This window comes from Mustela putorius, unplaced genomic scaffold, assembly GCF_011764305.1.
Source record: "Mustela putorius furo isolate JIRA1106 unplaced genomic scaffold, ASM1176430v1.1 tig00003836_pilon_pilon_pilon, whole genome shotgun sequence".
NCBI classification, from domain to species: Eukaryota; Metazoa; Chordata; class Mammalia; order Carnivora; family Mustelidae; genus Mustela; species Mustela putorius.
Window position 1 is genome coordinate 34,286,356 of NW_025421989.1, and position 13,856 is coordinate 34,300,211.

Here is a 13,856-nt window from a genome sequence, read left to right on the forward strand (position 1 = left end):
ACAACTTGCAAAGCCCGGGATCCAGCACTGTGAAGTCACTGAATTGGGGCTCCCAGAAGGATCTGTGGAAACTGATGGAGCAGGAACTGTGTGGACGACACCTCAGTAAAACCTGGATTTGTTTTTCACTTCCGACTTCCTTCCTCCAGAGTTGGGGGAAATTCCGCCGTACCTCGAGGAGAGGAAATGCATTTGGTTTTGTGGTAAGATTTTAGCTTCGCTTTCCTCCTTGCATTTGAGTTCAAACTTTCTCCAGATATATTATCATTTAAACTGGAGGGGAACAATATTCCTGAACTGGAGCACAGGCCATGACCTTGCCTACATGATGGGCAGCTAATCCACTTAGAACCAGTGACTCGCTTTGTATAATTTATAAGACCCCATGAAAAGACAGGTCTCCATAGATTAATATTTCAGCTGTCTCCCCCTTGCATTTTATCCTCTGCATGTGGCAGCAACAATCACATGAATCATTCCTGAACTGATTCCATATCAAACATCCAGAGCTTTGTCTGCATCCAATGAGGGTTCCGCTCATTCGAGGGAAGTTTCTATAGGATTTCAAATACATGGATGATTTATCTTGGACACCTCTTACCCCAACCTGGCTGTGGCAGATAGAAAAAAAGGAGGGGTACTTGAAAATCTTTGACATTCCTCTTACTCAGTCATGGGTGTCTGCGTCCCCTCCCCTGGAACCTGGACAGGCTTGGGACTGCCTTGCCCAACAGAGGACAGTGGAAATATGTTGCATATGTAACTTCTGACCTCTCCTTGGTCACGAAATGCCATGCAGCTTTCTCTATGTCTCTTGTAATGCTTATTCTCTGAAGACTTTCGCTTGGGATGAGAACCTGGTCATCAGGCTAAGAGTAGCCCAAGCCACAAAGAAGGACAGATCATATGTACATTTTTCTTTTGTTTTGTTGTTTGGTCAACCATCCCAGAGAAACCCAGCCTTTGAATCACTTCAGCCCAGGCACGGAGCATGTAAGAGAAGAAGCCTCCAGATAATTCCAGACCCTAGACATGGACTCACCCGACCATTCGAGTCTTCATACCTGAGGCACATGGTGGAACAGGGACAAGCCATCCCTGCTGTGCCCCCTTTGAAATACTGCCCCGAAGAATTCATGAGCTCAAGAAAATGGTGGTTTGTTAGGCAGCAGTAGATAATTGGAACACTGGTGGACTAGGGTAATGTTTGTTTCTTTTTCCAGGTCCGTGAGAAATTTCTTGGTTAAAGAGGATACAGTTCTTCAAAACCAGCAAACTCTTCCATACTTCTGGCGGAAGTAACAAAACAAGCCTCTCTGTGGGCGCTCTAGATCGTTCTTCCTTGTGTGTTGACTTCTTGAGGCAAAGACATGTTCTCGGTGTCGAATTTCCTTTCTCTGTACTGTTTCCACAGTTTTTTGATGATTCGTGCACAAGTTCATTTATTTATCCAGTAAATAGAGATGAGGTCCCTTCTGCATAGCTGGTAGGCTTCCAGATGCTCAGGATAGAATATTGAGCAAAGCCTACACCATCTCTGCCTTTCCAGAGACAGAGTCCAGAGCGTGCTTCTTAATGGTCTTCACATTGCAGACCCCCTAATGCCTAGTGAGGCCTTTCGACCCTTTATCAGAGAGTGTTTTTAAGTACATAAAATAATATGCTCACAAAGGAAACAAGTTGCAATAGTTACCAAAAAATTTTAAGAACACATTTACGACTTGATAGATCTGTTTCATTATATGACAAGATCCAATTGTGAGTCCAGTAAATTTTGAGGTAGAGTTGAGTCACTGTAATAAATTAAGATACTTGCAAAGACTGGATCATGGAAGTGCCCATGATTTCCACTGGCAACACAAAGTCACAGGTGCAGTCAGTGCTACCATGGTTTATTGCTTACAATATTGCCTACAAACAGAAGGAAATGCTAAATTTTAATAAGATTGAGTGAAAAGAAATATGTGATCTCTTTCTTTTCCAAAGGAATGGAGCTTCTGGATTCTGTAGCCCATGGACCCCAGGTTAAGAACACTTGGTTGGGGGCACCAACAGGCCTCAGCCAAAGAAGAGCACCCACTCCGAAGCCTGCTATGTAAATATATTAGTTTCCTGAGACTGTTGTAATGAGTCACCACATACTTGGTGGCCCAAACAAGGACATTGATTCTGTCTGAACCCTGGAGTCCAAACGGCCAAAATTAATACCACTGGATCATGCTCCCTCTGGAAGGTCTATAGGAAAATTAATTCCTCATCTCTTCCACTTTCTGGTGGCTGATTGTGGTCCTTGACCCATGCTGCATCATTTCAAAATTCAGAGCCAGCATCTTCCTATCTCTCGGCTCTGTCTTCAAGTGGCCTTCTTCTCTCTGTATCAGATCTCCCTCTGGCTCTTATGAAGATTCAGGGCCCACTTGGAAAACCCAAGATAATCTCCCCATGTCAAGAGCCTTCATTTAATTACATCTGCAAAAGCTTTGCCATATAAGGTGACATTCACAGGCTGCAGAGATTGGGATGTTTGGAGGGGTCATTTTTCACCCTACTGTGGTTGGCCAGTAGTCCTGATCCAAGCTGGCACTGGTGATGTGCCAGGGATGGTTTTCCTGAAGAAGAGCCTTTGGACTGGTGAGTGATGGACCAGTAAGAGTAACTAGATGGGAGGGGTGGGCAAGGCAGGTAAGATTGATTTAGATAGGAAGACTGAATCAGGCAGAAATCCAGAAGCTGGAAGATCTCTGCTACAGTATGGACCTGAAAGGTAGACCATGGGAGTGCTGAGAGAGTCCCAGGAAGGGTCAGTGGGGGCCACATTATGAAACGTCGGATTGGATTTAGTTATAAGGGTTTCTCTTATGGCAATGAGAAGACATTGGAGGGTGCTATAGGCTGAGTGTTATGTCCTTCCAAAATTCATATATGGAAACCTTAGCCCCATGGTGATGGCATTAGGAGGTGAGGCCTTGGGTAGGTGACTGGGTCATGAGGGTGAGCCCTCATGAATGGGATTCGTACCCTTGTAAAAGAGGCCTCAGGGTGTTCCCTCACTCCTTACCCCACGTGAGGACATAGTAGAAAGGCAGCTGTCTATGAATCAGGCCCCCACCAGACTCCAGACTTGCCCGTGTCCAGACCTTGGACTTCCCATCCTCCAGAACTGTAAGAAGTAACCGTCTGTGATCGGTAAGCACCCTAGTCTACCAGTCTATGACATTTCGCGATAGCAGCCCAAATGGATGAAGGCAGGGGCTGTCAGGCGCTCAGAGCTGGGAATTTGAAAGGTCACTCTGGCTGAAGTGAGGAGAAAGGATTGTGGGGTGGATGGTCACAAGAATGAGTGGTCAGGGGAACAGGTTGGAGGGTGTGGGGGTCCTGGCCAGAGACGACAGACACTAGGTCTAGGGTTGCCATGATGGAGGTGGGAAGAGTTCAAGAACAGGTCCAATCAGTGGACATTTTAGAAAATCCAATGGCTCAGGGCAGCAGCACAGGGTCAGTTAATGGTAGTAGACAAACACGAACAATGTAAATTGTCAGTGTGTTGGAGGGACTAGTTTTAATTTACAGAGCTGAGTGCAAGAAGTGAAATGTACCTGTATTGGACTAAATGGGTGGGAAGTTCAGTCTCAAGTTACTTGGGATCTACCTGCCCCCTTCTCAAGGCTGTATGAAAAGTCTGAGCGCTTCCTGCAGACGGCATTTGAGGAGGGACCCTGGGGCATGTTCAGTACTCAGTGATAGCTCAACCTTCGTGTTCAATAACCTGTTGTCCTGCATTTCCAAAGCAGTCTCAGCCAAGCTGTACAGCTCTTAGGTCCTTTTCAGTAGGCAGTTGCAGCCATCGGAAATTTTGAGATACTGAAGTATTAGCATCTCTTCCTATAACCTTGCCAACAGAATGCAAGGCTTTGAACAAATTCTGCCACTTGCATGGAAATTTATTAACTTTTTTTTTTTTTAAAGAAAGCACAGTTTAGACAGCTCGTAGCTTGGAAGTCTCAAGTCTCTGTCCTTTTAGGGGCCACAAGCACCACCTTGCTTGAAACATCCACTCAAGGCCCATCTCAAAACTCCAGAGGCAGGATTCTTAAGTCATGCCATTGAATTTCTTTTTAAGGCTGGGGACAAGATCACTTAGAGCTTGGGTCTAGAGCTGTCTGTGCATGTGGGCCTCTGACGGGCTTCTCCCATAAATAGGGGACAGTTTGTTTCTTCCCTAAGCCAGGTGGTCCACTTCGGAGGTGAAGGAGCACCCAGGAAGAGAATGGATAAGGGAGCCTCAGGAAGAAAGCCAGCCAATAAAAGGCATGTTGTCAAGCCAGTTACCACTGGAGGTGGCCAGAGCTTAAATTTGTAGGAAAAATCCTGGGAGCCAGTGTGCAACACAGGCATGAGGGTGATCCTATCTGAAGAGCAAGGGAGCTGGAGAATTTATGTGGCAACTCTGGTTAACGATTGCATGAGGGCAACTCTGAAGGAATTAATTTCCAGGCACTTTTGGCCTGCCGCACAGGCTCCGTGGCCACACAGTGGAGCAGAGCGGGCTCCAGGGACGAGAGCAAGCCCATAGGCCAGGCCAGACAGTCGCCGAGCCTTGGCATTGCCTGGTACGCCCCAAGGGTGAGAGCGAGGGGACGTGGGTCACATGCGATCAGTATCTGCTACCGGTGGGAAGAGAGCCCATTTCTGGCATTCCTCCTGCTAGCTCACACGCTGCTATTCCACCAATGAAAACCCATTTCTGATAGTCTGTACTAATCGAGAAAGTCTTAAGTGCTGATCGAAACGCAACGGGTGCTGTTTTGGGAGGATCCACCTCTGGGAGGCAGCTGAGCTCTCCTTGGGTGGGGTGTCTCCAATACACAATTGATGGTCCCTAGGGTTCAAGTTGAAACTGTCACATACATAAAACTCCCTGGTCTATGCTGAAATCGTTTAGATCTCCATCCCTGCCACCCCACAGGAGGACCAGACCTGACTCAGTGGCTGTGCGTGGAAACAGGCCTCATCCCCCCCCGCCAACCCTCACTGCCAGGACCTGCAAAAACCCAGTCTCTTTCCCCAAAGCATCTCAAATAGTCTCTACCTCTCCTCCCTCTTACGGGGGCTTTCCTCCCTCTTAGAATCCTTGAACTTCAAACCTCCTCCTCCGTGTCCTCACGCTGACTCCCCTCAGCCCCCCACCCAGACACAGATCCATATGTTATCGAGGCAGTTCTTTTCTGTGGCTCCAAGTTTCCATAAAACAAGTCACTAGAGTTGCACTTCCTATCCCTCGTCCCGGGCCTGGCAACTCTCACGGTCAGCATCCCTGCCCAGAGCCCCAGCGGTGACGGAGCGCCCTGCTCATCTTCCTGCAGGGAGCCACGAAGGAGAAATTCCTAAAGCCGCAAGGTCCAACTGCAGATTATTCCCTTCATCAAGTATCCTGCCACGTTGCGGTAAAGCTTGCGCCCTGTGCTTTTGTTTAAGAGTCTCATGCTCTACCGACTGAGCTAGCCGGGCAGTTTGTGCTTTTGTTTAAAAAACAAGTATGCAGGGCGCCTGGGTGGCTCAGTGGGTTAAGCCGCTGCCTTCGGCTCAGGTCATGATCTCAGGGTCCTGGGATCGAGTCCCACATCGGGCTCTCTGCTCAGCAGAGAGCCTGCTTCCTTCTCTCTCCCTGCCTTGCCTCTCTGCCTACTTGTGATCTCTCTCTGTCAAATAAATAAATAAAATCTTTAAAAATAAATAAATAAATAAATAAATAAAAAACAAGTATGCAATTTAAAAACCGGTAATGCCAATTGATGCTCCCAAGCACAGTTACCCATCTATCCCTTGCCTCCCGCATCTCAGGGTCTGTAACCAGATCAGTCTGGAGATTGTGTCATCGAATTCTCGTGAATCTTGTATGAGGCAAGATTATCCCCTTTTTACAGAAAAGGAGACTGATTTTCATAAGGTATCTTGAAAAAAAAACACCTTTTTTTTATCATGATGGAAAAAAGTTAATATGCAAGAAAATTTCAAAGGTCAAAGAAGGAAATAGAAATCCTTGTAATTCCTCAACCCATATAGTTTATAACATTTTGATTATATCATATTCCCATCTTTTTTTCCCCCTTTTTGACATCTATTTGCACATACATTTTGAAAACCCCAAATCGGATGCTTTCAGTGGTGATTATTTTAATTTCTCCTCCGAGAACGCCGAAGGACGATTTTCTGACATGGGTTTTCTCAAGCTGGAAACGAAACCTTCACCAGGGCAATCCACAAGCATGCAGCCTTCAAATCATTCATGGTGTGAAGAGATTGTGTGCTGAAAGTGGGAGGGGTCGGGGGGCCGGCTTCATTGCACAATTTTTGTGGGTTCCTTTGTAAGACTCTTGGCCTGCTGCTTACAAAACCTTTGCTCGCTTTGGTAAATAGCCCTTCTCACTTGGCCCCGCGATCTTCCATCTGATTGAACATCTGCAATTTCGATTGTGTTAACTTTAAAATTTGAGGCCATTCTCATTGATCATCTGGGACCATAACAGAAATCTACGCATTTTATTCTTCCTCTTTTCTGCTTTCTCAAATGCGGGGTAGTTTGAGACCTCTAATTAAGTAGCAAACAACAGTTTTAGAGTGGCTCTCAAAGGCTAAAAGGAAAGAAAAGAGAAACCCTCCTTGAGTCTCCTCGCCAAGCCCCTGACAAGCCCACGATTGTCTTGGGTTTGAGTCCCAGCTGAGCGAGCACATTCCCTGCCTGGGGCAAAGACAGGGCTTGGCTTCTTCCCAGCCCTCTTCATTGTAATGGGAGGCTGAGAGCCGCCACGGTTGCAGTGGGGAGTGGGGAGGACTGGGAACCCCATGCAGTGGGGTGTGGGTGGCCTCACCCGTGGCAACCAGGCTTGCTCTGGCTGCAGCTCCTTTCAGGGACACGACAACCTCCCTCCCCTGCTTGCCGCCTTGCTGCAGACCACAATAACCCAGGCTGGGAATGTTCTCAGACCAAACAATTGTCGCTGACCTATTTCTGAGTCCTTGGCCCCTAGCAGTGCTCAGAGTATGTTTAGCAAAGGAAGGAATGGATGAACCAGCTAATGTCTGTCATACCCAGGCGTTTCCCTGATGCAGCAGGCCCCCTTGACCTTTGAGGGGCCAAGTGTATGGAATATATTTCAGGATAGCCGCCCCTGTGGAAATAGGGGTCCCAATGCCAGATTTAAAGCAACCCCTTCCCCCCGCCACTGAAACCTGACCTAATGATCCAGGGCCAGAACCCAACCCCGCCTCTCCTGCATGATGTCTTTCTTCTACTCTCCCGGGTCCGTCTCCTCCCAGTCAGCTCCATGAGAGGAGCTCAGATCTTGCCTCTGCTTGCCTGTCAACAACCCCACTAGCACCCCGGGGCACTAGCCCCCTCTTGTCACCATGGGATCTAACCAGTCTTAGAGAATACAACCCTTCCATTGAGGGCAATCGTATACAAAGACCCAAGGTGTCACACTGTTGAAAACTGTCACTCTTCTGCTGAAAAGTATGCGCTGCTTCCTATTAGGGATAGGAAAACACCCTGAGTCCTTGGATGGTGTGCAAGTCCTCGATGTGGCTCCAGCCTGCATCTTAGCCCTATCTCCCACCACATCACCTACCGCTCCCCGAGTTCCAACCTCCCTGAACTTCCCTCTCCCCCCTTAACACTGCAAGACTCTTCACCAGCTGGTACATTTGCTGATGGCAGGTCCTCTCCCTGGGATGTTTCCAGTTTTGTCCAGCGAGTAGTACAGATCTTGTGGGGGCCTCCTCACGAGCTCTTTCTTCCACTCAGCCTTCTCAGAGGACAATCTTCTCTGTTAAGTTGTGGGCTTCTTGGGGGGCAGGGACTGTGTGTTGCTCAGGGGCCGTGCTCCATAGGGCCTAGCACAGTGCGCGGTACAAGAACAGATGATCAGTAAATGTTGGTTGAATGAATGGATGAATGGTCACGTGCAATGCAGTCAGCGGACAGTCATTGGCTGAAGCCATCCAAGATGGATCCCCAGAGAAGGCGAGACTGAAGCCGAATTCTAGAGAGCAGGAAGGACTGGGAACTAGAGGACTTGAATACAGTGCTGACTTTTGCTGAAGGAAGCCAGGATCGTTGCCCCAGCTGGCCTTCATCAAGGAAGCAGAGACAGGAACTGGGATAGGAGTCCCTCCGGCGTTTATTTACCTGAGCAGACCAGAATCAATGCCACCCCCTCTTAAGCCACAGTCACTGGCTTGTTGTTCTCCCCTTCTCACCCGACCCCACCCCCCCATTTTCCACCGTTCTCATCCTTGAGGACTGTGGCACCTGGTGCCCTTGCCAGGGCAGTTCTTGTACAATTCTGACAACAGGAAGCCCTGGCAGGAGATCTGGAGTGTGCCAGGAGGGGACACTCCGGGGCCCAGCCCACTCTAGGTTCACACCTTTGGCAGGGGCCACGTCATGCCCCTACAGCTCGGCGGTGCGCAAATGGTCTCCAAATCTGTCTCTGTGCTGAGCCCCAGGACCTATGATTGCATTCATTCACAGTAACCACAGAAAGGGGGCTTGCAGGCATGAAGTTAAAGATCTCGAGAGGGAGATTCTCCTGGATGATCCAGGTGGGCTCAGCTTAACCACAAGGGTACCTGGAAGAGGGGGGTGGGAGGCTCACAGTCGGCAGCCACTGTTGAAAACAGTAGAGCCTGCCACGAGGCGGAGGTCGTGCCATGAGCCAGGGCCGGCCTGAGGCCTCTAGATAAGTCTCAAAAGGCAAGCAGATTGGCCCCTGGAGCCTCTTGAGGAAACACAGCCCTGCTGACACCTTGATTTTAGCCCCATAGGACTGATTTCAGACTCCAGAACTGTTAATGTAGGGAATTGGTGTGGGTTTAAGTCACTATTGTAATCTGCTGCAGTGACAGTAGGGAAAAACATGCAAGCTCCTGGTGGCTCACCCCATATTCTGGGACCCTTTCTCTGGGGGTCCAGGTCCCACCGGTTCAGATAGCTCTTATTTTTTCCCTTGTGCTGCTTTTCTGGTGCCTGCTGTGAGTTTCTGGGTGTCTCAAGTTTCCTTCTTGGTTCTGTAACTCCTCCCACATCTCTGCGCATTTTCCTTTTGTCTTAAGTCACTAGAACCCTCTGATCTGGATCCTCGTTCCTAGCAGGGCTGCACCTCCCCCTCCACCAAGGAGAACCACGCACGTGGGCCTCCCTGGCCGCACTCAGAGCTCTCGGGGGGCTCGTGGGGCTGTGCTGTGTGGTCAGAACCCCTACATGGTAGAGTCTGTCTGTCCCAGGACTTGAAGGCATCAAGACAGTCCCTCTAGGGGTGCCTGAGTTAAGTGCCCGACTCTTGATTTGGACTGAGGACATGAACTCAGGTTCGTGGGATGGAGCTCTTCGTCGGGCTCCGCGCTCAGTGGGGTGTCTGAGGATTTCACTCCCTCTCATTCTCCTCCCTGTGTGTGCTCTCTCTCTCTCTCTCTTTCTCTCAAAAATCAATAAATCTTTAAAAGAAAAAAAGAAGAAGATAGCCCCTCTAGCAGTGAAATATAGAAATCAATCCTGCTCTTCTTCTAGATTAGGGATTTTGAACCTGGGTGGCCCCTGAATGGACTTGGGCTGAGCTCAGTGATTTGCCTAAACTGCTAATGTTTGGTGCAGTTCTGTGCACACATAGATGGGAAAGAGAAGGAAGCTTTTCCGAACTGACTTCTCAAGGGAGCTCTGCTCGACTGCCAGGGTTTCCCTCGGTTTCTCAGATGGAGCAGGTGTTCTCTGTGCCCTGGGCCCCCTCCCCGGCCGCCTGTGACCCCAGGAAGCTGCGGGGACCAGCCCCTGTGAACACAGGCCCACTTTCACTTGCCACCTCTCTGCTTCTCCTAACTTCTGAGTTCTCTCTGAAGCTGTGGAAACCTGCAGGAATCAACGGGAAGTGTCAGGGAGTGAACACACTTGGGGTAAACCGTCCCCATCCCTGCGAGAGCAGACGCCAGTGGATAACCGCTCAGTCACCAAGCTCCCCAGTGGACTCTTCCAGAAGGCATGCTGCACACTTCCTGGAAATACCCCCACCATCAAACTCCAGACTGTGACTACACCTCGATGGTGCACACTTCTGTTGCCTCACTCCTGCTCCCAGGGATCACCTCGGAAATACATAGCCTGCACCCTGTCTCAAGCTCTGCTTTCTGGAAAAACAGATCAGGACTCCAGGAGAGTTGGACCGAGACCTGAACACAGGCCTCACCCAGGGCGCACTGCCTCCCCCCGCCCACGTTATCACCCAGACTCTTGGGCTCACAGGAGCTCCAGAAAGCCTCCCTGTTCCACCTTGGAGGCCATGGAGTCTCAGTGGAAGGCTGCTGTCTTGGGGAGAGTGAATCGTTGTTCTCTCTTTACCTTCTAGGACCCAGGATGGCCAACCCCTTCTTGCGTTTGTTGTCTTTGTCTCCCAGCGCCCCTCCCCCAAACCCAAACCCACGCCAGCCAGGCAGCAGAAGCCCCAGGAATGGAGAAGTCCACCTTCATCCTTGAGGGAAGGAATCCCACTGGGGCTTTATTAGGCTTTCTCCTGCCTGTGCATCATGCCTTCAGCCGAACATTCCAGCACCTGCTGTTATTGCCCAAACACCTCAACCGGATCTAGCACATGCTTCATGGGTGGAAATGCAGTGGCAGGAAGAAGATAAGGAAGGGTCAGTTCCATTTTTTAATCTGGCCAGCAGTGGGCGGGGGGGGGGGGTCAGTAATGTTCCTATATCAGTGACTTGTTACTACATAACAAATTTCTCTAAACCTGGATGCTTGAAAGAAGAGCCACTTATTGTCTCATGGTTTCCTTGGGTTACGAGTCCAGCATGGCTTGCCTGAGTCTTCTACTCAGGATCTCACAAGACTGTAATCAAGGCGTTGACCAGGGCTGTGGCCAGCTTCTGAGGCTCACGGTCTTCTCCCAGGCTCATGTGGCCATTGGGCACATTCAGTTCCTTGCACCTAAAGGACTTGCTTCTGATAGCTTGCTCCTGCAGGGCCAGCAGCAGAATCTCTGACTGAGCTCTCTCACCTGCTCTAAAGGTATCACCTGATTAGGTCAGGCCCACCTACACCCCAAGAGAGAGGGTGTGGGTCATGAGGGCTCTTCTCAGGATTCCACTTCATAACCACCTCCAACTGGCCTCCTCTGAGAACTACAAGTGAGGAGGGAGGTTTGCAGCACAAGGAAGAAGCCCATCTGACTTCAGTTTTTTTTCTATGCTTGCCACTCTCTCTGAGTAATGGCTTCTCTAATGAGAAGACATTTTTCATTGTTCAGTTAGCCATCAAGTGAGGGAGAAAAGCCCAAAGGGTTTTGAGAATACAGTTATAGGTTCTCTGGTGAGATTAGGTGGAAGAGAAAGCCTGTGGCCGTCTTTACCTTTGCTATCACCAGGTCCTTAAGTCTGGAACGGGTGGCTGGGTGGGGGGGTGGGGGTGGTGGGAATCACCCTTGATACCTCCGTCTTCTTTTGCCCTAAAAAATCATACAGATTACATCTGTGTCACCTCCTTGATCTTTAGGGGGGCCATGATTTGCTCCAGAAGCCTCCTGGCTCTCAGCTTCTGCTTGTGTCCTCTGCTCTGTTTCCCCAGAGAGCAGTCTGAGCTGGATGATCAACATTCCTGCCCTAGGGCAGGAGCTGCTCCTTCGGATGCCTAACCACAGCTCTGTGGGTGGGGTTCCATCCCTGTCGGAATTTGCTAGAGTTGCGGCAACAAGGTGCTGCACACCAGTACACCGGGTGATGGAAAATGATAAAAATCGATTGACTCACAGTTCTGGAGGCTACACACACAAAACTGAGGTGTTAACAGCGTCGTCCTCCCCCTCTAGTGGCTCTAGGGGAATCCTTCCTCACCTTCTCCAGTTCTGGTGGCCCCAGGCTGCTCCTTGGCTTGGAGAGGCATCCCTTCAGTCTTGGCCTTGACCTTCATGCTGTCTTCCCGCTGTGTCTGTGTATCTCTGAGTCATCACACAGCCTTCTCTGCGTGCCTGTCCAAATTTCCCCTTTTTATAAGGACACCGGGCGAATTGGAGTAAGGCCCACCCTAATGACCTCAAGCTCATCACCTGCAAAGACCCCAGTTCCAAAGAAGGCCACATTTTCTGGTCCTAGGGCTTGGGACTTCAGCACATCTTTTTTTTTTTTTTTTTTTTTTTTTTTCCAGGAGGAAGGGGAGGGAAACCATTCCATCCCATAGAAGTCATGCTGATAGGAATCCAGGTACCCCATTGGTCTGCAGCTTGTGGCCGGTGGGAGAACACAGGCACACGGAGCCACCTGGTGTGGCTGTGGACACAGCCCGGAACTTATTCTGGTGAAGCTTGGAAAATCGCCTGGCCAGATTCACAGCATGGGGGATGGGACATTCCCGCTCACGGTAAGATGGGATTTGGAGCCAGCAAGGATGAGGCACGTGCCTTGGGCAGCGGCCTTGCTCTGGCTCACACCCAGGCATTGTACCCACCCAACCTCAACCATCCTTCAGATCTCAGTTTGAACTATTCTACCACCAGCAAGCCCAAACCTGACTTCCAAGGCTGGCCCAGACCCCCTGACGGCTGCTCTCTCTGCTCCTGTGCTCTTCCTCCATCGAGGCGTTATGGGCGGCAGTGCTGCCAGTGTGCCTCCGGGATTCATGTCTGTCTCCCTCCCTCTAGGCTGGAAGCTCCGTGACTTCAGGGGCTGTAACAGCTTAGCTGGGTCCTCCCCCCAAGTACCCAAACAATGAGAAGGTGTCCAATCCGTGTTTGTTTCATGAATAAAGAAGTGGATAAATAATGAGTGAATGCCTATAGAACTGTTTGGCCTCCTAGACGAGTCGATGACTGGCAGAGAGGTGCGAACAGCTGGAGAATTTTATAGCCCTGATGTGTGTGATGGCTGCATGTTTCATGAATCCCCAAGTCTCTGAAAAGGGAAACGTCTATATAGGCTTTCCCCAGAATTACTTTCCCATGGAAGACAAGTGACTTGCTCACACTAGTCTCAAAGTATGTGTAATTTAAATATGGACTTTAGCAAAAGGACAAAGTGATGTTACGGGTCTTGGGAGAAAAAAAAGCCCCCGAACTCATGGAGCTTCCAGCCTAGAGGGAGGGAGACAGACATGAATCCCAGAGGCACACTGGCAGCACTGCCGCCCATAACACCTTGATAGCACACTGGCAGCACTGCCACCCATAACGCCTTGATGGAGGAAGAGCACGGGAGCTGGGAGAGCAGCCGTCAGGGGGTCTGGGCCAGCCTTGGAAGTCAGGTTTGGGCTTGCTGGGAGACAAAAACAAACAAACAAACAAACAACAACAACAACAACAACAAAACATGAGAGCTCTGTAGGTCAGACCCGGAGAGGGCCCGGATCCAGTGGGGTACAACACAGAGGGTTACAAGTGTGTCGCTAAGACCAGCCTGGATTTAAGAGGATGGAAGTTAGATTCTACTTCTCAATGGGAAAAGTGCCAAGGAATGTGTGGCCGCATTTAATCTGCCACACACCTCTACTCTCCGGGAGTCAGAAATTGGCGTGTGCTGAGGTATTAATGGGCATGTACATGTAAGAATTTATTATGAAGAATCGGCCCCTGTGGCAGTAGAGGCTGAAAAGTCCCGAGATACACAGCTGGCAAGCTGGAGACCTAGAAGAGTCAATGGTTTGGTTTATTCTGGGCCCAAAGGCCTAAGAAGCAGGAGAGCCAATGATGCAGTTCCACTCCAGAAACTAGCCAGCCCAAGACCCAGGAAAAGCCGAGGTTTGAGCTCAAATATGAAGGCAGGAGAAAACCCCAACATCTAGTTCAAGTAGTCAAGCAGAAGGAGCTTCCTCT